Source organism: Macrotis lagotis, chromosome 7 (assembly GCF_037893015.1).
Source record: "Macrotis lagotis isolate mMagLag1 chromosome 7, bilby.v1.9.chrom.fasta, whole genome shotgun sequence".
NCBI lineage: Eukaryota > Metazoa > Chordata > Mammalia > Peramelemorphia > Peramelidae > Macrotis > Macrotis lagotis.
Genome location: NC_133664.1, coordinates 102,380 through 126,878, shown reverse-complemented (window position 1 = coordinate 126,878; position 24,499 = coordinate 102,380). Strand labels below are relative to the sequence as shown.

The 24,499-nt window shown below is 41.7% G+C and overlaps 1 pseudogene; it reads left to right on the top strand.

The window, feature by feature from the left end:
• Positions 1 to 1,873: 1,873 nt before the first annotated feature.
• LOC141493585 (vomeronasal type-2 receptor 1-like) lies at positions 1,874 to 11,056 on the top strand (annotated as a pseudogene).
• Positions 11,057 to 24,499: the final 13,443 nt, after the last annotated feature.

Genomic DNA, 24,499 nt, shown 5'->3' with positions numbered 1-24,499 from the left:
TAACCTGACTTTGTTCCTTCTAGGCTCACATTTCCATAGTGTCCTGGAAGTGACCCAATCTGAGACTGCTAAAGCGCTTCAGTCAGTCTCCTGTGATCCTCTCTAAGCAGGCAATCTTTTTTCAGATGATATGAAAGGATTGCACTCCCCAGAAAAAACTTCACTTGCCTTTTCTTTCTCTCCTTTGATTATCCTTTTCACAGTTTGGTTCCTCAAAACCTCAATGTAGACACATTCCTTCCTTCTTCTCTCACTCAGTTCCTGACCCCTTTGATTCTGCTATCTGATGGTATCTCTCAAATGGAATTGCTCTCCCTAAGGGTTAGGGTTAGGAGTGGCCAAATCTTTTCTCAGCTGTCATCCTGATGACCTCTATATCATTTGTTCTCCTTTTGACTACTCTCTCTGAGATGATATTACAGCAGTTCACTGTGGTTCTGCCATCTCTGTCTACTTTTTCTCAGCTTTATTTACTGGATCATAATCCATGTCATGATCACAAAATGCCATGGCCTTTTCCAGGGTCCTCTTTTCTTTCTGCCATTTCTGTGATCTCATTACTTCCATGGGTTCATTGAATATATTTGTGAAGATGACTCGCAGATCTATTTCTCCATCAGTGAACTGGTCCCCTGAGCTCCAGGACTGTATTACCAATTGCCTTTGAGACATATCAACCTAGGTATCCTACAGGCAACTCTCTCAAAGCAAAATTTATCATCTTTTCTGCAAAATGCACCCCATATTCTCTGAACTTTCTTCTTTCTATGGTGGTCCTATTATCCTTTCAGTAAAACAAATGGGCAACTTTAGTGTCATATTGGACTCTTTTTTCCTCTCACAATTATCTTCCAGGCAATCATTGAACATGTTTCAAGGGGAGGCAGTATATTTTAGTAGGAAGGGTATTGGCTCTTGATTCAGATGATTTAAATTCAAATCCAGAAATTTGCTAAGTGTTTGCCTTTTGGCAATCATAACTTCCCAGGGGTTCAAGTTCCTTATTGGAAAAATACTAGTTTTCTTGTTGGAAAATGGTGAGGAGGGGAGGAAAATGTAGGGATGGGTTGGATTATATTTCCTTGGAAATTCCTTCTAATCCTAAATTTATGATCTTGGAATCTTCTAGATTATATTCATACATTATTATTTCCATCTGGAACTTTCTTCTCATCCCACCCCATCACATTCTATCATCATCATCATCACCACCACCACCCCCACCACCCCCACACAGACATCTTAATTTTGGTACTCACTGCACTGTTTCCATAGCCTGACTCTAACCTCTTCTACTCTCCAGTCTAAGAGCCCCACCAATGGCAAGTCTGACAATGCCACTCCGTTGCTCAAATGACTTCCTAGTTCTCTGAGATCAAACCCAAAGCCCTTTAGCATGACAGACCTTTTACAGTCTGCCTCTAGTCCTGCCCTTCATACCTTCTTCCATCTAGTTGCCTTGGCCTTGACTTTCTCCCCTGCCTAGAATGTACTTTTTCTTCCCTTCTGCCTCTTGGAATGCCTTAGGTCCCCCCAAGCCCAACTCAAATAGCACTTTCTCCATGAGAGCCTTGCTGATTGGATCTCTCCACAATCATTCCCTTGTGTTTGCTTTGAATGTTTGGCTGCTTACAGATAGAATATAAAGTGGGGAGGTAGGAAGGATAGTTTGTCTCCATATCCCCAATGTTTAGCATAGAACCTAGTGCATGGGAGATGTTTAATAAATGGGACAATTCCACAGGAGTCAGAGGATAGATGGCCTTCTGTCAAGGGTATTGTAGTGCCCCTAGGCACTGCCTCAAAGTCTAATTGGTGTTGGATGAGGTGCCTACTATCCATTCCACTTTGGGTTTTCTGTGATATGGGAGAGATTACCCTGTCCATATGGTTGAAATCTGTCTAACCTAGGTTCTCCTCCACTCATTACCGAATGGTCCAGAGTTTTGTCTTCACCATTGAAGAAATCAACATTAACCCTCATCTTCTTCCTAACTTCACTCTGGGCTTTGCCATCTGGGACTCTTGGAGCTCTGAGTCAGGTGCTTTGTGGGCAACAATGGCCTTGTTGACTGGTCAGGGCTACCTCATCCCTAACTATAGTTGTGCTATGCCTGAAGCCTCCCCCGGCTGCCATTCTTGGAGAGGATCAGTCTGCACTGTCCATCCCCATGGCCACATGGCTGGGTCTCTACAGGATTCCCCAGGTAAGTGCCCACCTCATTCTCTGACTGCCCATCACTAAGTTCTTCCTCAAACCTCCTCTCCTTTCAAAGGTACTCCTTAGAAACCGATGATGTGGGTGGCTAGGTGGCGCAGTGAATAGAGCACCAGCCCTGGAGTCAGGAGTACTTGAGTTCAAATCTGACCTCAGACACTTAATAATTACCTAGCTGTGTGGCCTTGGGCAAGCCACTTAACCCCATTTGCCTTGCAAAAACCTAAAAAAAAAGACTGATGATGCCCATTTCTAAAATTTCCTACTCTTTTCAGACTTCACATCTTACTTCCTTTTTTGCCTCCTGTGATTCCAAAAAAGAGTAGCTGAACTCACTATTTTATTTGTCTGAACTTCAGTTTTCTCATCTGTAAAATCTGTAAAAAAGCAAAACAAATCTACCCTTTCAAGTTTAACTAGATGATTTCTAAAACCTCTTCTCACATCCCTCCCCCCCCAAATTCCTCAAGCAAGGAAAGAGACCTGATAGGATTCTAATTGATCTTGGTAGACTGGGCCATAGCTAATATGGTGAAGTTTATTAGTCAACAAGAATGTAAAGTGCCTGGCACCTATTGGACATTTAATCAATGTGGGTTGATTGATGTGAGTTAAGGAAAAACAAAGTTTTACTTAGCCAAGAAAATTGAAAGTCAGGTTTGAGAGGGATCCATCAGAAAGCCCAATCCACCCACACTGGGGGTTTTAATTGACTGACAGGTGAAAGGGCATCCACCATCAGATGGGGGAGCCAGAGAAACTGGTGGGATGAATCCTGGGCTCTCCAAGAGAGGGAGAGCAATTAGAATGGGGGCTCCTGGAGATCAAGGACTGGGGGTTGGGTCTTTGTCTGCTTGTTACTAAGCATTTGTTCCCTGATAGAAAAAGTGACAGCACTGGAGAATTGAAAGAGAGCCCAGTAGACATCAATTCCAAGCCAGACCTAAAAGTCATGCCTGGTGAGTGACCAGCCTCACACCTTCTTGTATCACACCTCAGAAAGAGGATTAGGAAGGAAGCACTATTCTAGGCTCTGGGCTGATGCCTTATGGTCCTTCAGTTGCGCCTCCACTCTAGTCCAGAACAGAGAAGAGTAGGAATCGGAAAATGGCCTTAGGCAGGGTGGTTGTTGTCCAGGAATTTCAGGCATGTATGACTCTTTGTGACCCCTTTTGAAATTTTCTTGGCATAGATACTGGGAGTGGGTTTGCCAGCATATTTGGCAGATGAGGCAAACAGTGACTTGCTTAGCGTTATACAGCAAGTAAATGTCAGGCCAGATTTGACCTCAGGAAGATAGTCTTTCTGTTTCCAGGTCTTAGAATTCTATCCTCTAAACCATCTAGCTGCCCTTAGCAGGCAGAGAGGGAATTAGTGAACTCAGTTCCAGGCCTCAAACATTACATAAGGTCATTAGGAAACTTGAAGCTTTCATAGACAAATTGGTCTACTATGGCATGGAAGGGTGGTCTAGAGAGGGAACCTGAAACCCATGCCCCTACACACAGCAACCACAGTCATCATCTGGGTCATCCCAATCTCTTCTCTGCAAGTCACTTTGTGAGAAGGTGCAGGCCCTAAAGAAATGGAGAAGCCATGGCAAGAGTACCATGAGGATCCTCACTCCATTTCCAGGAGAAGTCTTGGACGACACTTACAGGTTTCTGGTTCTCAGTTTGCACATCTGTAAAAAAGAAGAAATTGGACTTGTGGAGCTTCTAAGTATTCTACTCCCCCATTTCCCCCAGCTCAACCTCACTTCAGTGCTAATGAAACATTTTTTAGGGCAACTGGGAGATTACTTGAAGGCCAGAGGCAGCAGGGGCTCAGGGGGGGTCTGGAGCTGGGGTATCAATCTTGATATGGAACCTTTCCTCTTGTTCCCAGGTGAGCTATGGTTCCACTGTGTCAGTCCTCAGTGACAAGAAGCTCTTCCCCTCCTTCCTTTGCACTCTGGCCCCTGACAATGCTTGGGCTCATGGGATGGCACGCCTGTCAGTCCACCTGGCCTGTTATGCAGTGGGGCTTGTGGCCCAAGATGATGAGTATGGGCAGCGTGGAGCGCAAGCTTTGTGACTTGAGTTGGAGGCGGCTGGCCTGTGTGTGTATGTGGTCGCTGAACTTCCCAGTTCTGGGAGTCCAGAGAAGCTGCATCAGGCGGCTAGCACCCTGACCATGGCCCAGCCCTGTGTCCTCTTAGTTTTCTCTGGTGCCCAGTAGCTACTGCTGTTGGCAACTGAGCTGTACCGCCAGGGAGTCAGCCAGGGCCGTCTCTGGATTAGCAGTGAAGTCTGGGACCCAGTGCTGCTGGATACCTTGTCTGTGGGTCAGACCCTGAATGGGGCACTTGCCTTCTCTTCCCATCGTGGGGGCATCCTTGGCTTTGCTGACTTCCTTGGGCATCTGCACCCAACCCGCAGCCCAGAGGACAAGTTTCTGGTGCCCTTCTGGGAGGAGACATTCCACTATCGCTGGTTCCCCAACTCATCCTCTCCTGCTTGGGTTCCGATGGTAGGAAGAGGAGAACCTGGAGGACAGTTAGGGGGAGAGGCAGAAGGAAGAGCAGAGACTGAACCCCACTTTGGAAGGGGCACACCCCTTTGCACTGGAGAAGAGACTCTTCAGGGTCAGGACCTCTCCTATATGGACATGAGTGATCTGAGTGTGACTGATGCTGTGGTCAATACAGTGAGCAATGTGGCCCATGCATTGCATGACATGGCCACCTGTGAGGCTGGGACTGGGCCCTTGGTGGATGGCCAGTGTGCAGACATACCCCATTTTCAGCCCTGGCAGGTAAGAGGCCTCTGAAATAAACTCCACCTCCCCAGGAATCCTTTCCCCAGAACCTTAGGCTTTTTCTAGCTTCTTCCCTCCAGGTTCCTTTACCATTTCCTTTCATTCTCGTCAGTCCCCTAATGTGGTACAGTAATAGGGTAATGTGGACTGGTGACGGAGAAGGGAAACTTGGTTCCAGATCCAAATTCACATTTGACAAGTACTAGGGTCCTGGAAAGAGTCAAACAGACTAAATGTCAATGAAGGAGAGGTGCTGGTCCATTGGATGGTTTCACAAATCAACCTCAAAGGATAAAGTGATTGGGTATGTGAGTAGAGAGCTCAGTGGGTTGCTTTCCCTTAGATAGGGCATGCTGGCTGATGCTTTGGTGGTTTGAGATCTAGAGGCAGGAATTAGTCCAAAATGCTTGAAACTCAGGATGCCACGGGCAAAGAGGGCTGCCTCTCTTTCTATATGGTACAAAAATCAACTAACAGACATACTTACTCTGGCCTTCCTTCTTTTCCCCTCTCAGTCTTCCTCTTTCATGTCCTTCTCCCTCTACTCCTTCCCTTCCTTTTCTCTACCTGATTCTTGTTCTCTTCTCACTTCTTTTCCATTCTTGCCTCATCTGTCAGTCATTCAAAGATGATCACACAGCAGAATGGACTTGTATCTTAGTGAAGTCTCAGAGTAAACTTCTACCTGGAACTGCTTTGACATTGATAGGTTTTCAGCATTAAACATAGCTGAGTTGCACATATCCCCAAAAGAAGCTACAGCCTTGCAGATCATCCCATGGAGGAGCTTAAGCACTAGCCTTGTACTAAAAAAAAGATTGGGAGAGGAGGTGGAGAGAAGAGCAAGGGATGGAAGAGAAAGAGAAAAAGGGAGTGATAGAAAGAGTTGGTCTGTTAGGTTTTTCTAACCCTCTTCTCTCTTCAATCACTTACATTAGCCAAACAGCTTGGCACTGGTCCCAGGCTCTGAAACCAGGCTAAAACCTCTTCAGAGATGCTCCTATCTGCCTGTATCGAAAGATCCTTGGCTATTAATCTTTCTTGTTCTTTGGGAAAATCACCTAATTAAGAACTCTTGAACAATTCTCCTTCTGACCCTTTTAATTTGCTCTTAGATTATTGTCTTTGAGTGTGAGAGATTCAGGGATTCACCTCCCTCTTACATATAGTCTTAGTTGTCTTGGGGTTCAGGGACTTGTCTAACTTGGTCCAAGCAGAATGTCCCCGCCTAGGAGGACCTGAGTTCAAATCTAGTCTCAGATATTTGATACTTACTAGCTATATGCCCTTGGATAAATCACTTAACCCCAATAACCTTGCATCTGGGGTCATCTCCAGTTATCCTGACCCATATCTGTTCTCAGGTCCCAGATGGTTCCAAAGGAGAAAGTGAGGCTAATAACTTAACACAGTACCCTCTCACTCCAATCCAACTCACACGCATGTCATGGCATAACTTCCCTGGTGTCATGGTCTTCTTTGAGAACAAAGGACAAACATCCTCACCCCCCTTAATACAGTCTTAAAGATTTTTTCTCAGGGAGCTGAGTTCAGGACCATGCTCCTTGATATACAAATTATGAAGGAGATTTAGATAGGCATTAGCAAAGGGAGTTTCCATGACAAAATTTCCCTGAACTTGAATTTTCATAGCCTTCCATCCAGTGATGTGCTTGGAAATAATTAAAAACTTGCTCCAGAGGCAGCTACATGGTACAATGGATAGAGCACTGGCTCTGGAGTCAGGAGGACCTGAACTTCAGACGCTTAATAATTATCTAGCTGTGTGACCTTGGGTAAGTCACTTAACCTTGCAAAAAACAAATAAAAAAACTGGCTCTCAAAAAAAATGTGGGGAAGACATACTTTAAAATTTCATCTTTGTTATGAAGAATTTCTCTATCACTCTCAAGCATGGACATTGATCATACTTTAGTGCCCAGCACTTAATATGCTGGGGGGAGTCTTCCCCATCTGGAGTGACTCCCTGTCACTTTCCACCTTTCATCCTTCTTTCTTCTTACTCCAATGCTATTAGAGCTTCCAACTTCTTGGAATGAATTGATAAGCCTCCATCCCTGGATAGGAACCTGTCATTGCCATATTTCAAGTTTTCATTTAAAGCTAGACACTCCCATCCAAGTTTCAGAGAGGAGTTTCAGCACAGATTAGTGGCTAGAGGGCTGACCCCCATGTCAGTAATATGTGAGTCCATATTCCAACTCAGTCACATATCTCTGTGGCTCTGGCAATTCTCTATGACTCTAAGTCAAAAGAAACTGCCAACTTGTTTTGATCCTAGGCCTTTCCTCACAATATCCATGACCAAGGACCTCCTTAGCAGCTAGCTTTCTCTCCGCCCCCCAAGATGGAATTACAGAAAAAGAAATCCTCATCTGTGAGTGTGTCTCTTCAGACTCCCTCACCTTTTATGAGTAGCTGGGAGGAAAATGACACCTGAGCTTTGAAGCTCCCCCAAATCCTGAGCAATGTCTTTGACTTTCTAGCAGCCTTAGCTCCCATATATCTCTAGTACCAGTCCACATGGACTGCTCACCAGATTTGAAAAGTCCTGATCCATTGTCTGACCTAAAATTTTCCATAGTGAATGTCAGGCTAATACATGCTTCCTTTAAAATTCTCTGACAGGGGATACCTAGCCTCTGCTGGGCAGAAGTCACTTAGCCCTGAGGGAAGGGCAGGCATAACAGGTTGGTCCCTCTCTCCATATTGCAGGAAGCACATCTTCAATCTAGGAGCAGAATCCTAAATATGGAGTCAGAGGAGACTGGCTTAAATCCTGTCTCTGCTGTAGCTCTGCTCCCTATTCCCTATGGGATCTCAGACAAGTCCTCATTCTTCCCTAAATCTTGAAATATTCTCCCTTTAAAGGAGTTGGACTCTGTCATGAATCCCAGAAGGCTAGATGACTCCTAACCCTTCTCTTTACTTCCTTTCTTTTGAGGTGACCCGATATTACAAGGCACTTTGGGATGATAAAATCTCAAGAAAGTCCCTTTATAGAAAGACTTTATTTGGAGTTTTAAGACCTCCAAACTATGGGCAGTCCCCCCTTCCTCACTTTTCAAATAACTATGGTCTCCTTTTTTATTGTCCTCATGGCAATAGGGTATGTAAGAAGAATTACAACTATTTATGAATGGGGAGCCTGAAACTTGGGGAAGGGGAAGTAACTTGAAATTGGTCACATACAGTGTCAGAGCACGAGTGGGAATTCCTGTCACATCTTCTATCTTAGCCTTCAGCTTAGGTCTTTTTCCACTGTTGCCTTAGCTGTGTCATTCCTTTCATGAATGATAAGGAAACACTTGGGCATGGTGATGAATGTTGCTACTTGTGAGCCAAGGGACTCCTAGAAAACTCTGCAGCAGAAGAGTGATGGGACTGAAAAAGAGTTGTGTTCCCTATGGCCTATGCTGCTATCCCCAAATTTCTACCCCTAGCTCCTGTATTACCTGAGGAGAGTGAGATTCCGGAATAACTATGGGGAAGAGGTGCTTTTTGATGACTTTTTGATGACTTTGGTGACTTTTGGGGTATATATCTGATATATGGATGGCCATGTGTCAAAAGATATTGCACAATGTAATATGTTTTAGGACAAATTACTTTCTAGAATGACTGGAGCAGTTCATGGCTCCACCAACAGTGCATCACATACCAGTTTTTCCACAGCCCCTCCAACATTTGTCATTTTCTGTTTTTGTCAATTTTACCAATCTAATAGGTAGGAGACAGAACCTCAGAATTTGTTTTTTTGTTGTTTTTTTGAATTTGAATTACAAGTAACTTACAATACTCTTTCTCACATGGCATTGATAGCATAGAATTCTTCCCCCAAAAGCTGCTTATTCGCTGCCCTTGATCAACCAGGGAATGATTTTTATGTAATTTCAGCCAGTTCCCTATATCTCTATCATCTCTATCTCTATCTCTATCTCTATCTCTATCTCTATCTCTATCTCTATCTCTATCTCTATCTCTATCTCTATCTCTATCTCTATCTCTATCTCTATCTCTATCTCTATCATCTCTATCTCTATCATCTCTACCTCTATCTATTTATATCTTTATCTATCTCTATCTATCTATCTGTCTATTTGATTTTTGCAAGGCATTGTGGTTAAGTGACGTGCCCAAGGTCATATAGCTAGGTAATTAGTGTCTGAGGCTGTATTTGAGCTCAGGACATCCTGACTGCAGGGCTAATGCTCTATCCATGCTGCCATCTAGCTGATCACCCTCCCTTTTTATCTTAAAAGTAAAATTCTTTACCACAATTATTTTTTCCACTGAGATATCTTTAAATTTAATATAACCTGAATTTCAAGACTGAGGTAATTTGTGAGCTGTTGCTAAGGCACAAGGTGGCGTGTGAGCTTTGAAGAAGAGAGACATTATTCATTCCCTCTTTCAGAACATCTGTGTTCTTAGAGAATCCTGTGGAGAGTCACAGACCTAGTATCATAGAAGTGTAGGGTATTCCCTGCTTGCCTCCTTAGAAATTAAAAAACTTTCCTTTAGGACAGATGGGGGCCTCTCTCTTGGCTGAGCTATCTCATTCATTTGTGTATTTCTGGTATCTATAGAAATTCTCTGCTCTCAAACTGAGCAACTGGGTTTCCTCACAATTGCTTTTTTTTTTGATGCTCTTTTGAGGAACTAGCATCTTGTGGGAAGGAGTCAAACAAGTGTATATAAACTCTGTTAAAAGGTTGCTGCACAGAAGCACTTGAGACCGAAAAAATCATGTATCTATCCCAGCAAAATTTAGAGGGAAAGAGAATTTTAGTCCAGGCCCGAGTTGGCAAAATCTTGCTCCCTTCTCTGGTTATCCTCCAGATATGAAGCAGAGGCTTCTTTGGAAAGGCATGGGCCATGTGCCAGTCATGACTCCTGAAAAAACCCCATTGAGGTAACCTAAATGGAACTCTAGGTGGCACCCACCCTCCTCTGTAACCCTCTGGAGACCCAGGGATCAGGCTGCTACCCTAAGACCAAGGCCAAGCCTGCTACTTGCCCCCTCCTCCACCATGGCCCCTTCTTTTCAGCAGATGCTCCAGAGTGCAAGAAGTATCCTGAAGATGTCTTGTGGCCCAGCCCATCAAGGGATCACTGTGAACTGCAGCCTGATGTCTTCCTCTGATTTGAGAAACCCCTCGGGGCTGTTCTGGCCTCTCTGGGGGTCTCAGTGTCTTTGGCCACAGCAGTGGTCCTGGTGATCTTTGTGTGCCACCACCATACTCTCCTTGTGTGGGCCAACAGCCCAGGCCTCAGCACCCTCCTGCTCACCTCCTTGCTCCTCTGCAGTCTCAGCTCCCTTCTCTTCATCAGTCGCCGAGGTCACTTCAACTGCCGACTCTGCCAGGTGGCCCTCAGCCTGACCTTCACCTTGGCAGTCTCCTGCGTGTTAGCCAGGATGGCTGCTGTTCTTCTGGCCTTCTGAGCAGTTGGACCAGATGGCCCCCTGGGGCCTGGCCTGCCTCGGGCCATGGTGGTGGGGCCCCTTGTGGCCCAGGTGTGCATGTGTGTTGTCTAGTTAGGGGTTGCCCCCCAAAGCCAGAGCAGTAGCACATCATTGGCTCCCAACACAGTTTCCCCCGAGAGTCATGAGGCCTCCCTTCCTGGCTTCTGGGGCACCCTGGGTGTCCTGGCTTTGGCAGGCTTTTTTTTTTTGGACCTTCTGACACACCAGCTTCCAGGTGGCTTTTGTGAAGCCCACTTTCTCATGCTCAGCATGGCTGTATGTGTGAGCGTTTGGCTTCCTTGCCTGCCCAGATCCACAGCCAGGGCCATGCCTTCAGCATCCTGGCCTCCAATGCCGCTCTGCTGGGCTTCATCTTCCTACCCAGGTGCATCATCATCCTGCTCCAACCCCATAGGAACAACAGGGCTTGGCTCATGGGGAGACCTCCTGCAAGATGTCTCCCTCCCAGCTCCAGGTGAGAGGCCTCTGCTTGGAATGAGTCAGAGCCAAAGTCAGGAGCAGCCTGGGGTCCAGTTTCTGGCCTTATAAGCCCTAGTGAGGTACTGTCTCTCCCTGGCCCTCAAGTTCCTTATCTGTGAAATGGGGATGTCTGTTCATGGTAGATGGGGGGGGGGGAGTATGCTCTGCAAACATTCGATCCTAGTTTAAGTGTGGTTGAAGTGGGTGGTAAAGGGAGTAGGATATAAGAGCCCTTCTTCTAGGCCAGGGAGTCTTGGTGCTGGTGGGGTCAGTGGCCCAGCCCCTCAGAGCTCCCAGTGCCTCACTCCAGAACTGCCTCTGAGCTCCTGCCACCCTCATTGCTTAAGCATGTGGTCTTTTTCTTCACTATCCCATGCCAGGAGAACAGGTCTCAGCTCCCTTTTCTCTTACAACTACTTTCACCATTTGCAGCCATTGCCTCTCTGGGACCTTCAGCCTTCTTCTCTTCATCCTTGTGACCTCCCTGGTGTCCCACCTGGACAAGGCAAGGTCTTAGCCTGCCTGAGACCAGTGGCCCAGATCCTAGACCTGGGACATTTTCTCTTCCATGGAAGGGACCAGGCTATTAGCAACTACCAATTCTGAGCAGGCAGTTGGCAGGGGCTAGAGATGCAAAGAGAAGAGAGACATAGGAATGTTCTCAATTAACAGAAAACAACTAATACCAGGAAGCATTTCCATTGTCTCTCAGGGTTGTCAAGCTTTACAGGCATCATCTTATTTGAACTTCACATCAACCATGTAAGGCTGTACTATTGTCCCCAATTTACAGAGGAAAAAAACTGAGGTTTAGAAAGGCTAAGGGATCTCTTATCCTAAGTGACCTAACCTATAGTCATAAGGTTGAGAGGTGTTGAAGGGAATATGAGAACTCACATTTCTAATTCTTAATCCAGTTTTTTTGCTACTGTTTACCTAGGAGTATGCATGGGACAGCCCTAGGGCCCTGCCCTAGATTCTACCCAGGATGGAAAAAACACAGAGAAGTAAATGCAAAATGCTGAGAGCTAGCTCTGGGCTAACCTTAATTATTGGGACTTGGGAGAGGGTTTACAGGAGAAAAACTGAAGTTTAAGAGAAAAGATTTTCCCTTTATGAGTGTCAGAGACCACACTTAGAAGCATAGACATGAAAAGGCCACTGAGAACAGTTTTTTCTTTTTCCAAGTGGACCCTGAAATGCTTCTCCTTATAGAATCCAAGAAATGAAGTGTTCTAGCAGAGAGATAGCAGGATCTCTCGACAAGGAAGAGAGAAGGTGATGTGGAACTTCCTCATCAGGACAGGCACAAGCGATCTAAAGGAAATTCCATGAAGACTTTGTGAGAGTGTGAGAGATGGAAGGAACAACCAGGGAACTGGACAAGAAGTTGGTTAATCAAAGCAAGATTTATGGCGTTCAACAGGAAGAGTAAGTCTCTGAAGGGAGCAGAACCAAGAGAACATTGTTCACAACAGTGTGAGTTGATCACCTGTGATGTAGGGAGCTCTTCTCAGCAGTTCAGAGAGCTAGGGCAACCTGGGAGACTACTATGGACAATGCCATTCATATCCAGGCAAAAAAACCAAACAAACCAATTCCTTATTCTGGGCAAGCCATTTAATCCTTTTTGCCTCAGTTTCCTCATCTGTAAAGTGAATTGAAGAAGGAAATGACCAGTAGTAAAATTTGAGAAAGCATCAGGATTAGAATGTTTTCTCTAAGAGCTAGGATATTTACATACGTATTTGGTCCACTTCCAAATGTTTCTAATGAGAAATTCAACTTTAAGTATGTTTTTATAATAAATTCTCAAAATTGGATTAAGAAATACACATATAAGATTGCAATAACTCTAAAGAAAGTGAAATCATTTTCCAATTGTACAATATTTTAAGAAACAGAAGGCCTCATTCTCCAAGTCAGGTCCTCATGAATTTTTTTTTTTTATGATCCTTCCTTCAGTCTATTGATAGCACTCTCCATGTCAGGTATAAGTTTAGGTGAAGATAGAAACAGAAAATGATTTTTTTATTTAAAAAACCAAACAAACTGACATTCTTTGAAATTTCATGTGAATTGTGGATTCCTAATTTGATGTTTTTCTTCTGGCCCTGTTGTTAATGGGAACAGAACCATAATGTTCGAGCAAATTTTCACTATATATATATATATATATATATATATATATATATATATATATATATATATGTATATATATATATACATATACATATATATATATATATATATTAGTTACTGAAAAACCAAATTTTGGAGGTTGTACCAAATTGTATTCAGTATTGGTATTGACAGATTTTAGAAGAATTATCTAGGAATATCAGATTGGCCAATATGACTAGAAAGGAAACTGGTCAATGTTAGAGGGGATGTGGGAAAACTGCGATACTGATGCAATTATTGGTGGAGTTGTGAACTGGTCCAACATTTCTGGAGAGCAATTTGGAATTAGGCCAAAAGGGCAATAAAACTGTAGATACCTTTTGATCTAGAATACCACTACTGGGCCTGTAAACTGAAGAGATCATGAAAAAGAGTAAAAGTCTCACATGTACAAAAATATTCATAGCAGCTCTTTTTGTAATGGCAAAGAATTGGAAATTGAGGGGATGCCCACTGACTGAACAAATTGTGGTGGATGTTTGTGATGGAACACTATTGTTCTATAAGAAAATGAAGGATGATATTTCAGAAAAGCCTGGAAAGACTTGCATGAATTGATGCTGAGTGAAGTGAGTAGAACCAGAGGAACTTTATACACACTTATAATAACATGGAGCAATGATCAACTAAGATGGACTTGTTCATTTCAGCAGTACAATAATCAAAGACAATTTAAGGGGACTTGGGATAGAAAAAAATTCATATTTAGAGAAGGAATTGTGGAGTTTAAATGAAGACCAAAGCTTAATATTTTCAAATTTTAGATGAAATATACTGATTAAACAGAATTTGAGAATGAGTTACAAGGAGATTTCATGTTAGTTATTATTGATGGTCATTATTGTTATTAGACTCTATATTAATTGTTGTACAAAGCTATCCCTGAGGATGATTCTTGTTATTTTGGTGTAGAATGCTGATACCAAACATATTTTTAAAAAAATGGATGAATTTGGTTTATAGTCATTCATGGTGGGTACATGTATCAAGGATCCATACAGGGAATTGTGAGTATCCTGTTTCACATCAATCAGTTGCCAAGACTTATGTATTTCATCTTGGCAACATCTTCTGAATACACCACCTTTTCTCTATTATACCATAGCTCCCTTTGGATTATTCTAATCACCTTCTGGTGGGGTGGTCTGCCTCAAAACTCTCCCCATTCCAATGGGGAGCTTCCAAACAAAGTGATTTGCCTAGATTGCAGTTCTGACCAGGTCACTCCCCTACTCAATAAACTCCAGTGACTCCCTATCACCTCCAGGATCAAATAGGAAATCCTCTTTCATCAAAGCTCTTAACAACCTCAACATCACCTACTATTCAAGTTTTCTTAAACTTTACTTCCTGTCCCCTATTCATTGATCTGATGACAACTGAGCTCCTTGCTGTTTCTGGGAAAAGACTCTTATCTCTCAGCTCAGGGGATCCTCCCTGACTGTCCTCCATGGCTGGACTCCTTTCCTTCATCATCTTTGTCTTTATCTTTTCTGAAAAATCCCAACTAAAATCCTACCTGCTAAAGGAAGCCTTTCCCAATCCTCCTTCATTCTGGAAACTTCCCTCTTTTATTAGTATCTTATTTATCCATCTTACAGTTTGTATACATTTCTTAGTTTATTGTTTCCTTCTTCTTCACCCCTTCTCCCCAGCTCTTTAGACTGTGAGCTCCTTGAGGGCAGAGACTGTGTTTTTTTATATTGGCTTTAAGCACAAAGACTAGCAATTTTATAGGCATTTAATAAATGTTTATCGACAGACTAACAGTTTCCATTGTATTCATTTCAAAACAATTCTTGTAATCTTCTGGTGGCTTCTTTTCTTCAAGGAGTAGCACTTGTCCTTGTCAAGGCCTTGTTATTCTGTGAATATAAATATTTGATCCCAGTTCCTCCTGCCAATTCCAACTTTTTACACCCTCAATTATCTCTAATGTCTCTAAAATTTTCCAATTTTCCCTTTCAACTGATCCATTATAGTCTCACCATCTTTGACTAGACTTTTGTTGTTTCTTAAGTGATCACTCATTCTTACCTCCTTTTCTTAACTGGTCATTGAAAATTCTGAATTTTTTGTTTTTCTCTGCCAGTCATTTCACTATCCTCTGCTAATTGATCTCCAGTCTTCTGAAACTGCTCTCTCCAAAGTTATTAATGAATTCTTTTGAAGGCAATCAGAGTTGGGTGACTTGCCCAGGGTCATACATGTATTTATTGTCTGAGGCCAGTTTTCAACTCAGGCCCTCTTGATTTCTGGAACAGTGTTTGATTATCCACTGGGCAACCTAGATGTCCCATTAATGAACCAAATCTGATCTTACTTTCTCAGTCCTAATTCTTATTGACCTAGCTGCTTCATTTGACAGTATTGACCTCCCTCTCTACTTGATCCTCACACCTCTAGTGTTTTCTTTGCTGCTTTGCCTCCTAACTGTCTCACCACACTTTTCTGACCCATCCACTATGACCCAAGTCTAAGTTGTGGTTGTTTTCTAAGGTGCTATGCTGGGCTTTCTGCTCTTCTCCCTCTCCACTTTTTCTCCTGGCTTGATGTAATGGTCATTTCTATGCAGATGTCTCATGAATCTCTCCAGCCAACCTCAAAATCTCGTGTTTCACTTCTAATTCCAACAATGTCTCAAAGACAACTTGAATTCAACATGTCTAATCCTGAACTTCTAATTTTTCATTGTACATTGTCTGTGTCTTACCAGCTTCCCTTTCTATATATGGTATCATCATCTTAGCTCCATAGTATTGTCATTATCCTGAACTGTTCCTTCTCTCTATATATCTCTGTCTCTCTGTGTCTCTGTCTGTCTCTCTGTCTCTCTCTCTTCTCCGAAACACAATCAATTGTCAAACCTCAATTTTACTATCTTCACTACATCTATCAAGTCTGAACCTTCCTCTCTACTCACAAAACACCCACCTTTTCCTCAGATTTCATCACATCTCCTCTAGGTTGGTGCAGCAACCTCTATTTTAGGATGAGTCTGATTCAAAGTGTTTCCTTCAAACTTCCCTGATATCATGATCTTCTTCAAGAATGAAGGACAAAAATCATTAGGATCTAGATTGGGATATCAGACCCTCCCAGGGCAGGTAACAGTTAAGATCTCCTTAAGCAGAGCAGCAGAAGGATCTTTGGCAAAATTAAATATGGAGGACACTGACAATTGGTTCAGCTTAGTGAAGTCTCCATCTGTTGCTATCACATGAGCCACCTATCTGGGCACAAGGGGAGCTTCTTGTGGCTACTGGTCCTCCAGAGACCAGGAAGGAAAATCCACAGTACCTTGTTTCTTGGACATGGGAGACCAGCTCAGTTCTCTTTATTAAAGATTTTATTTATTTTGAGTTTTACAATTTTTCCCCTAATCTTACTTCCCTTCCCCCACCCCCTCAGAAGGCAGTTTGTCAGTCTTTACGTTGTTTCCATGGGATACATTGATCCAAATTGAGTGTGATGAGAGAGAAATCATATCCTTAAGAAAGAAACAAAGTATAAGAGATAGCAAGATCAGACAATATCGGTTTTTTCCCTAAATTTAAGGTAATAGTCCTTGTTGTTTCTCTGGATACAGATGGTATTTTCCATTAGAAAGCCCCAAATTGTCCCTGACTATATTGAAATGATGGAATGAGCGAGTCCATCAAGGTTGATCATTGCCCTCATGTTGCTGTTAAGGTATACAGTGTTTTTCTGGTTCTGCTCATCTCACTCAGCATCAGTTCATGCAAATCCCTCCAGGTTTCCCTGAATTCCCATACCTCCTGGTTTCTAATAGAACAATAGTGTTCCATGATGTACATATACCACAGTTTGCTAAGCCATTCCCCAATTGAAGGACATTTACTTAATTTCTAATGCCACCACAAACAGGGTTCTATGAATATTTTTGTACAAGTGATGTTTTTACCCTTTTTCATCATCTCTTCAGGGTATAGACCCAGTAGTGGTATTACTGGATCAAAGGGTATTCACATTTTTGTTGCCCTTTGGATATAGTTCCAAATTTCTCTCCAGAAAGGATTATTAGTTCACAGCTCCACCAATAATGTAATAGTGCTCCAGATTTCCCACAACCCTTCCAACAATGATCATTATCCTTTCTGGTTATATTGGCCAGTCTGAAAGGTGTGAGGTAGTAACTCAGAGAAGCTTCAATTTGGATTTCTCTAATAAGTAATGATTTAGAGCATTTTTTCATATGACTATGGATTGCTTTGATCTCATTTGTAAATTGTCTGCATATCCTTTGACCATTTGTCAATTGGGGAATGGCTTTTATTTAAAAAAAATATGACTCAGTCCTTTGTATATTTTAGAAATGAGTCCTTTGTCAGAAACATTAGTTGTAAAGATTGTTTCCCAGTTTACTACATTTCTTTTGATCTTGGTTACAGTGGTTTTGTCTTTGCAAAAGCTTTTTAATTTAATGTAATCAAAATTATCTAGTTTGTTTTTAGTGATGTTCTCCATCTTAGTCATAAACTGCTTCCCTTTCCATAGATATGACAGGTAAACTAATCCTTGATCTAATTTGCTTATAGTATTGTTTTTTATGTCTAAATCTTATATCCATTTGGATCTTATCTTGGTATAGGGTATGAGGTGTTGGTCTAATCTAAGTTTCTTCCATACTAACTTCCAATTTTACCAGCAGTTTTTATGCAAAAGAGTTTTTATCCCAATAGCTGGACTCTTTGGGTTTATCAAACAGCAGATTACTATAATCATTTTCTGCTATTGCACCTAGTCTATTCCATTGGTTCACCACTCTATTTCTTAGCCAATGCCAGACAGTTTTGATTTCTGATGCTTTATAATATTATTTTAGATCAGGTAGGGCTAAGCTCTGTTGTTTTGCACTTTTTTTCATTAAATCCCTGGAAATTCTTGACTTTTTATTTCTCCATATGAATTTACTTCCGACTTTTTCTAACTCATTAAGGTAAGTTTTTGGAATTTTAATTGGTAGGGCACTAAACAGGTAGTTTAGTTTTGGTAGAATTGACATTTTTATTATATTAGCTGCACCTATCCATGAGCAGTTGATATTTGCCAAGTTATTTAAATCTGATTTAATTTGTGTGAGAAGTGTTTTATAACTGTTTTCAAAAAAGTTTCTGAGTCTGCCTTGGTAAATAGACTCTCAGGTATTTTATAATGTCTGAAGTTACTTTGAATGGGATTTCTCTTTCTAGCTCTTCCTGCTGTATCTTGATAGTCATATATAGAAAAGTTGAGGATTTATGAGGGTTTATTTTATATCCTGCAACTTTGCTAAAATTGCTAATTGTTTCCAGTAGTTTTTTGGATGACTTCTTGGGATTCTCTAGGTAGACCATCATGTCATCTGCAAAGAGTGAGAGTTTTGTTTCTTCCTTACCAATTCTAATTCCTTCAATTCTTTTTTCCTCTCTAATTGCTGAAGCTAACATTTCTAATATGATATTGAATAGTAGTGGTGATAATGGGCATCCTTGTTTCACCCCTGATCTTGGGAATTGGGAATGCCTCTAGCCTCTCCCCATTGGATGGTTTCAGATAGATACTGCTTATTATTCTAAGGAACAGTTCTTTTTTTCCTACACTCTCTAGTGTTTTTAGTAGGAATGGGTGCTGTATTTTGTCAAAAGCTTTTTCATTATCTTTTAATATGTTCATATAATTTCTGATAGGTTTGTTGTTGATATAATTGATTATACTAACAGTTTTCCTAATATTGAACCACCCCTGCATTCCTGGGATGAATCCTACTTGGTCAAATTTTATTATCCTAGTGATAACTTGTTGTAATCTTTTTGATAAGATTTTATTTAAGCTCTTTGCATCTATATTCATCAGGGAGATAGGATTTTTCATTTATGATACTAGCAATTTGGTTTTCTTCTTTAGTTTTTATAATCAAATTGACCAGAGGTTTATCAATTTTATTGGTTTTTCATAACACCAATGTTTGGTTTTATTTATTCAAGTTTTTTTTGCTTTTGCTTTTATTAATTTCTCCTTTAATCTTTAGAATTTCTAATTTGGTATTTAATTAGGGATTTTTAATTTGTTCTTTCTTAATGTTTTAGTTTTATATTTAGTTCATTGATTTCCTCTTTCTCTAATTTATTCATGTAAGCATTTAAAGATATAATATATCCCCTGACAGCTGCTTTGAGTGAATCCCATAGGATTTGGTATGTTGTTTCATTATTGTCATTATCTAGGATAAAATAATTAATTCTTTCTATAATTTGTTATTTAATCCACTCATTTTTAAAATGAGATTATTCAGTTTCCAATTAGTTCTGAGTCTATATCTCCCTGGCCCAATATTGCATATGACTTTTATTGCATTGTGATCTGAGAAAGATGTATTCACTATTTCTGCCTTTCTGCAGTTGATCATTAGGTTTTTATGCCCTAGTACATGGTCAATTTTTGCATAAGTGCCATGTACTACAGAGAAAAAAGTACATTCTTTTTTATTCCCATTCAATTTCCTCCATAAGTCTGTCATACCTAGGTTTTCTAACAATTTATTTACCTTCTTAACTTCTTTCTTGTTTATTTTATGATTCAATTTATCTAGATCTGAGAGCGGGAGGTATGTCTTCTTGTAGTTCTTTCAGCTTCTCCTCTAAGAATTTGGATGCTATCCCATTGTGTGTGTGTGTGTGTGTGTGTGTGTGTGTGTGTGTGTGTATTCAATATTGAAATCACTTCATTGTCTATAATACCTTTTAGTAGGATATAGTTTCCTTCCTTATCTCTTTAAACATGATCTATTTTTGCAGCTGCTTTGTCTGAGATAAGGATTGCTACCCTCAATTTTTTCACTTCAGCTGAAGCAAAATATATTTTGCTCCAAACTTTTACCTTTACTCTATATGTATCTATTTGCTTTAAAGGAGTTTCTTGTAAGCATCATATTGTAGGTTTCTGGTTTTTAATCCACTCTGCTATTCACTTACTTTTGAAGGAGGAGTTCATCCCATTCACATTCAAAGTTATAATTACTAACTCTTTATTGCCCTCCATGCTATCTTCCTTCTGTTTGTAATTTTCCCCTTCCCCTTCCCCTTCCCCTTCCCCTCCCCTTTATCCATATTCCCCAGTATTTTGTTTCTGGCAAACCCCTTCAGTGTGTTTGCCCTCCTATATCCACCCCTCCCCTTTCTTTCCCCTTTCCCTTTTTTTCCTTTTCCCTTCACTTCCATTAGTTCCCCTTTTTTTCTCCCCCCTCCCTTTCTCCACCCCCTCCCCTTTTCCCCTTTTAATACTTGAAAGGTAAGATGTTTTTTAAGTTAACTGAATATGTGTGTAAGTTGACTTTAAGCCAAGTCTGATGAGAAGAAGATTCAGGTGTTTCTCATCTCTTCCTTTCTTCCCTTCTATTACCATAGGTTATTTTGTACCTCTTAATGTAATGAGATTTACCCCCATTCAATCCTCTCCCTCCTCCCATCTCCTTCCTGTCCCCCTTTTTAAAGAGGAGGCGTTTTTAAATCATTCTGAGTCATAGAAAATTCTGAGTATGCATCACTTCTAACTAAATACAGTATATCTAATAGTTACAGTTCTTGAGAGCTATTAGAGTCTTTCTCTCAAGTAGGGTTATAGCCAGTTTCATCCCTTTGGATAGCAGTCTCATGGATAAGTCGTGAGTGTCCATCACTTCTGGCTAGGTATATTCTCTCTGTTACAGTTACAATTCTCAAGAATTATGAGAATCTTTTTCCCATGCTGGGATATGGCCAGTTTCAACTTATTGGACAGCAGTTTTTTTTCTTTATCCCCCACTTTTTTTTTACTTTTTCATGTATCTCTTGAACCTCCTGTTTGATGTCCAAATTTTCTATTTAGCTCTGGTCTTTTCATCAGGAATTTTTGGAATTCTTCCATTTTGTTAAATGACCATCTTCCCCCCCCAAAAAAAGAAGGCTCAGCTGTGTGGGATGGTGGATTCTTGGCTTCATTCCAAGCTCCCTTGCTCTTTAGAATATCTTGTTCCAGGCCCTTCCATCCCTTAACATTGATGCAGCCAGGTCCTGTGTAATCCTCCTTATTATTTAAATTGTTTCTTTCTGGATGCTTGCTGGATTTTCTCTTTTATCTGATAGTTCTGGAATTTGGCCACACCATTCCTTGGTGCTTTCATTTGAGGATTTCTTTCTGGAGGGGATCGATGTATTCTTTCAATAACTACTTTGCCCTCTAGTTCCATGAAATCAGGGCAATTTTCCATCACTAGATCCTGTAATATTAAGTCCAGGCTTTTTTTTCTCTTCAATGTTTTTCAGGAAGTCCAATAATTCTCAAGTTGCCCCTCCTCGATCTATTCTTGAGGTCAGTGGTTTTGCTGATGGGGTATTTTACATTTTCTTCTATTTTTTGTATCTTTTGGTTTTGTTTAACAGTCTCTTGCTGTCTCATGACATCATTAGTTTCCACAGACTCCATTCCTTTTTTTTTTTTAGAGAGGAGTTTTCTTCATTTACCTTTTGCAACTCCTTTTCCAGTTGGTCAATTCTATTTTTGAAAGAGCTTTCCATTTGACCAATTGAGGTTTTGAGAGAATTATTTTCTTTTTGCATTTGCCCATTTGAGGATCTGAGAGAATTATTCTCATTTTGTATTTGTCCAATTGTATTTTCCAATGATTTGTTTTCTTGTTGCAAGGTGTTAATTGACTCTCCCAGATTTTCCAATTGATTTTTAAACTCCTTCTTTATTTTCTTCATGGAAGTCTTTTTGTGTTGGAGATCATATTCTCTTCAGAGGTTCTAGGTCTCTCTGAGTTAGGGTCTTTTCCTTCCAAGAATTTTTCTATGGACACACCTTTCCACTGACTTTTCTTCATTTTGCTAAGACCTTGAGTTAGGGAGGGGCTGGTTCACAGAGATTTGGTATTGGGATCCCTAGAAGCTTTACTCACTAAGTGCAATGTCTCCATCTGGCCAGTAGGGGTGCTAGAGGATTTGCTCACTGAGTGCAATTTCTCTGGCTGGCCAGTGGGAGGTGCTGATTGCTTTCTCTGGAGTGTCTGTGACCTTGATTGAGGCCTTCTCCCTTAGCCTGGAGGGAGTGATTGAAGCTGTTAAATACTTTTGCCTTCAATCAATGGTAGGCTTTACCCTGGGGTGAGGTCATCCCTCTCCCTGTTGTCAGCTGGGCTGGTTCTTCTGCTCACACACCTGTGCTTGGGGCAGAAGTAGTCTGTAATTGTGTTTGTTCAGGGAAGAGGCCTCAGTTGCAATGAAGGTGTGGACTCGGAGTTCCTCAGACCAGAGGAGTCCAGGTATAATGTCCATAGCTCTCCTGCATGGAACTATACCCCCAGCCCTATTGGCAAGCCCCAGAGAGTCAACACCAACTCCAATGCCTCTGCTCCATAGTTGATCCAAGCCCCCATGGTCGACCAAGCTCTAGCCCCACTGATCAAGCAGGTCTGGCTCTCAGACCCTCAGGCTCCTGGGGCTTCAATCCCACAGCTAATCAGGCTGATCCGAGGCTGATCCACCCTCTGTGCCCAGGACTTTCCCAAGACAGCGGAAAACAAATCCTGAGGTAGATGTTCTTTCTCCTGGCTTTTCTTTCTGGGTTTTGTGGATCGGATTTCTGTTAAGAGGTTTATTTCATTTTGTAGATGGGGAAAGATCAGGAGACTTTAAAGCTGTGCTTGTCTTCTCTCTGCCATCTTGGCTGGAAGTCCTCAGCTCAGTTCTCTACTGACCTCTGCAGTTCTCTGCTCTTCTGTCTCCCTGACGTGCTCTCTACAGTTATCTGCTGTTATCTCTGTGCTCTTCTGTTCTGTTCCTCATTAGCTGGTCTTCACCTAAGATGTGATTTCTTCCCTCTAGGGGAAAGCTGGGAAGAGAGAGATCCTGGGTGGAACCCAGGATCTCAGAAGCAGGGCTGAGGGTGATTCAGTCTCTGTTCTACATACTGTCCTTGCATGTAGCACAAAGCCTGGGCTGGTTTTGAATGTAGTCTGGTTTCTCTGACTGGTTTCTTCACGGGTTTCCCTGTAGAAGATCCAGAAGTGGGAGGTTCGTGAGTGTGAAGCTGTCCAAAATTTTCAGAGCTTTTCAATGTATTGACTGATTTTTTCCCCTCTTCTTTTTCCTTTCTACTTTTGATTGTCTTCCCACCCCTCATCTCAGGATCTGGCACATAGGATGGACTTTGACTGACTTTGTATCTCCAGCATCTTGCCAGGGGGTTGGCATGCAGTCATTGTTTGGCTATTCCACTGTGTGATCCCCACAAGCAGCTCATTCATGCTTGAAAGCTTAGAAGCAATTCTGGCCCTAACCCTAGTTATCCTCACCTCCAAAATGTCAGTTCAGACCATTGAGAGCTAGATAAGCCTGTCTGGGTCAAGGGGTGATAAGCTTCTGCCTCCAGCAGGGCTTTAGAGGTGACTAACTAATTCAACCTTCTCATTTTAGGAGACAAAACAGGACTACTAGCTGATGGGCCCTTTCTGAGGTTGAGAGTGGGAGGTCTTGGAGACCCACAGCCACACTCCCCTTAGAATATGCCTGCTCAATTTCCTTGCAGTCTCTGAGCTGCTCTACTCAGGGGCAAGACAGAACCAGAAGATCCTGCCCATCTCTTGATGTTTCTCAAAGTCACCCAAATGGTAGAGATACCCTTCTCTCCAGACTGACAGCCCATAGACTGTATTTAGGGATCTTTACTCAGAGCATGTGAAGACTTCCTCTACTAGAAGGGTTGGATGAGAGCAATTTGTTCTAAACAGCCATGAAGATGTTGGAAGCAGGGATTATGGAACACTTATAACTTGCCAACATGCTAATAAAGTCATCCATTATGTCCACAGTATGCCCAGCCACGACTGTGGTCTTGACTCTAACCTGCCACTGGACTCAACTGACTCCAGAAGACAGCCTCAAGACATCCACCATACTTAGTGACACCATTTTGACCTCTGGATCCAAAAGATGACAATCTGCCAAATGTATTTGGATATACTCAAGTGTGTGTGTTTGTTTGTATGTGTGTGTATGTGTGTGTGTTTTCCAATATTTTATATTTCCAATTACATGTTATGAAGGTTTTGAAAAATCCACTGGTCAGGGAAAAGCAAGTGGGATAGCCTTTATTAAAGCATCCTCTGATCTGTACCCAATCTGTCTCCTGAAACTCCTCAAAAGTAGCTTTATTGTCTGCCTTTCTACACTAGTTTGACTCTCCTTTTCTAACTAAGGCTATAGTTAGCTGGTAAATGTCTGGGATCCCAGGGCAAAAGAATGGCCTAGTAATTTTAAATTGATCAATAAAGCCTCTCCTCTCTTATCCCC